This window comes from Suncus etruscus, chromosome 7 (assembly GCF_024139225.1).
Source record: "Suncus etruscus isolate mSunEtr1 chromosome 7, mSunEtr1.pri.cur, whole genome shotgun sequence".
In the NCBI taxonomy this organism is placed as follows: domain Eukaryota; kingdom Metazoa; phylum Chordata; class Mammalia; order Eulipotyphla; family Soricidae; genus Suncus; species Suncus etruscus.
The window spans coordinates 102517503-102520960 of record NC_064854.1 but is presented as its reverse complement, the minus strand read 5'-3'; the positions used below and the strand labels follow the sequence as shown (position 1 = coordinate 102520960).

The window sequence follows — 3458 nt, the reverse complement described above, 5'->3', positions numbered from 1 at the left end:
GCTGCCAATTGTATTATTGCATCCTTCCTTACAGATATGTAGTATTCTGTTGTATACATGTACCACAATCTTTATGATCCACTCATCTGCTTTTTGGACATCAAGGTTGATTCCAAGTCTTAGCTATTGAGTGCTGCAATGAATAGTAGTTGCATATATACCTTTCGATAAATATTTATTTGTCCTGGGGATAGACACCCAAAAGAAGGACTACTGGGTCATATGGCAGCTCATTTTGAATTTACTGAGAACCCTCCATACTGTTTTCTATAGGGGGTTTACCAGGCAGCATTTTCTCCAGCAGCAGATAAGAGTTCCTTTCTCACCACATCTCCAACAACAGAGGTTGTTTCTAGTATTTTTTTGACATGTGCCATCCTCACTGGTGTAAAATCTTAGTTATCTTGATTTGGATTTCCCTAATGATAAATGATGATAAGCATTTTTTTTCCTGTGTCTGTTGACCATCTGTTAGTCTTCCTCAGAGAAGAGTCTGTTCATTTTCTCTCTCCATTTTTGGTTGGTATATAGGTTTAATGAAGTTAACATTTATGAATACTTTGTATAGCCTAAATATCAAATCTTTATCTGATGTTTTGAGTGCAAAACTTTTCTCCTAATCAGCTGTCTTCTAATCTTAACCACTGTTTCTTTTGCCTACAGAAACTTTTTCGTTTGATGTAGTCCAATTTATTCAAGTTTGATACTTTAGTCCTTGCCATTGGCATTGAAGACTTCTTTAAGATCTAAGTCTTGGAATGTTCAGGTCTCATCTCAATGTCTTTAATTCACTTTGAATTGACTTTTGTGTAAGGTGTGAGATATGGATCAATCTTTAATTACTTACATGTGGTTATCCAATTGTTCCAACACCATATGTTGAAGACACTGTCTTTGATCCATTTCAAAATCTTAGCTCCTTTATGAAAGATTAATTGACCATATACTTGGGGAGTTTCACTGAATATTCTATTCTAACCCATTGGTCTGAAAGTCTGTCTTTGTTTTAATACTATGCTGTTTTGATCACTATGGCTTTGTAGTAGAGCTTCAAATTAGGAAATGTGATGTCTCCTAGTTTCTTATTTTTCTATATGAATTTGGTTACCCTTCATATTTTAAGGTTCCACACAAATTTTATAATTGATTGTTCTAAGTCCTTAAAGAATGTTGTCTGAATTTGAATAGGGATTGCACTGAATCTATATAGTAGCTTAGGTAAAGATGGTCATTTTTTTTGTCCCCCAATTCACAATACAGACCAGGCAAAGGGCCTGTGATGAGGTGTATATGGGGTGCATTTACTGTATCTCCTCTTTCTATACAGTCAGTGTAAAGAACACAGCCTGTGGTAAGAATTGGAAGGCCTTATTTTTTCTTTTCTTTTATATATATATATATATATATATATATATATAATATATATATATATATATATATATATATATATATTCCTTCACCAGTGCAGCATTCCCATGACCAATATCCCAAGTGTCCTTCCTCCCCACCCACACTGGCTTGTACTCTAGACAGGCTTTCTACTTCCCTCATTCAGTTAGATTTTGTTATGATAGTTATGATAGTTCTCAGTGTCATTTTGATTATATTGATTCATTCTTAGATTGTCATTTTGATCATATTGATTCTTCCATGAGCATGGAATGCTCTTCCATTTCTTTAGGTCCTTTTCGATTTCTTTCTAAAATGCTTTGAAGCTTTTTGTGGTATAATCCTGTTAGATTGATTCCTAGGTACTTGCTATTTTAAGACACTTATTTTAAAATAGACTCTTTGGTCTCTTTCTCCTGAGTTGGTATTTATATAAAGAATGCAACTGTCTTTTGTGTATTGACTTTGTAGTCTGCCACTTTGCTGTATTGTTTGATTGTTTCTAGGAGTTTTTTGGTGGATTCTTTAGGGTTCTTTGATATATATCATCATGTCACCTGCAAATAGAGATAGTTTGACTTCCTTTTTTTTCAACTTGGATTCTTTGTTTCCATTCTTGCCTTAGTGCTATTGCTAGGATTTCTAATACTATGTTGAATAAGTGTGGAAACACTGGACATACTTTCCTAGAGTTTGACCTTAGTGGAAATTCTTTCAATTTTTTGCCATTAAGAATAATGTTGGCTGTGGACTTTTTATACATATTTGTTACTCTCTTGAGGAAGGTTCCTTCCACACCTATTTTGCTGATGGTTTTCATCATGAATTGGTCAGTGTTTGATTTTGTCAAATGCTTTTTCTTCATTGATTGATATGATCATCTGGTTTTTATTCTTCCTTTTACTGATGTGGTATATGATGTTGATTAATTTGCTAATATTGAATCATCATTGCACCTTGGGATGAAACCGACTTGGGCACGATGTATAATCTTTTTGATATGTTGTTGATTTCAGTTTGCTAAGATTTTGTTAAGGATTTTTCATCATTGTTCATTAGTGAGACTGATATGTAATTTTCTTTTTTGGTAGTATCTCTGTCAGTTTGGGGAATAAGCATGTTGTTAGCTTCATAAAAATATTGGGGAAGATTACTGTCTCTTCAATATTTTGGAAGAATTTAAGGATCAATGTTAGTAACTCTTCTCTGAATGTTTGATAAAATTCACCTGTAAACCCGTCTGGTCCTGGTCTTTTATTGGGGAGTTTCTTCAATTACTCTTTCATGTTCTTATTTGTAATTGATCTAATTAGGCTTTCTACTTTCACCTTCAGTATTGGGAGATTATATTTCTCCAGAAATCTGTCCCTTTCTTTTAGGTTCTCTAGCTTAAGAGAATAGAGTTGCTCATAATAAGCTCTCATGATGTCTTGGATTTATTGGGTTCTGTTGTAGTCATACCTGTATTTCTAACCAATGTCTAGGAGTTGTGAGAGAAAGAAATACAAAGGACTTTGGTTCCTTTGATTTTTATGCTTGTTTCACTTATATTAACTTTCTGTTAATTTTTTTATTTTCAGGTAGATTCACATACAGTTGTAAAAACTATACAGGTTTATACCATCCCTTTACCATATTTTACATGACAGGTTATCACAAAATTATAAAAGAGTATCACAACGAGAATATTGGCATTTATACAATTAATATAGAAAGCATTGTTATCACCACAAACATTTATTAAATATTCTTTTGTAGTTGTCACTACTTTATTTTAGATCTTTATTTCTGCTACTAATTTTAGTTAATAACCACTACAAATATTATAATTTTCTGTGTTGTAATTTCTAAATTTAAAACAATAAGTTGTTCATATTAAATTTTGATTCAGTATTATTCTCTTGAAAGTTACCAAGTTACTGTAAATATCAATAATTTGTTCCTTTTTATTGCTGAATTCTGTTTTTTGTGCATATATGCCATAGTTTATTTATTAAAAATAGTCACCTACATAGGATATTAGTAGCTTCCTATTTTGAACATTACAAATAAAGCTGCTTAAAATATTT

General features: G+C 32.2%; 1 non-coding gene across 1 annotated transcript; it reads right to left on the bottom strand.

Moving 5' to 3' along the window:
• Positions 1 to 1235: 1235 nt before the first annotated feature.
• LOC126014707 (small nucleolar RNA SNORA51) lies at positions 1236 to 1368 on the bottom strand. Its single transcript, XR_007497708.1, has one exon. It is a non-coding gene; the product is annotated as a small nucleolar RNA SNORA51 (small nucleolar RNA).
• Between the last annotated feature and the right edge of the window lie 2090 nt (positions 1369 to 3458).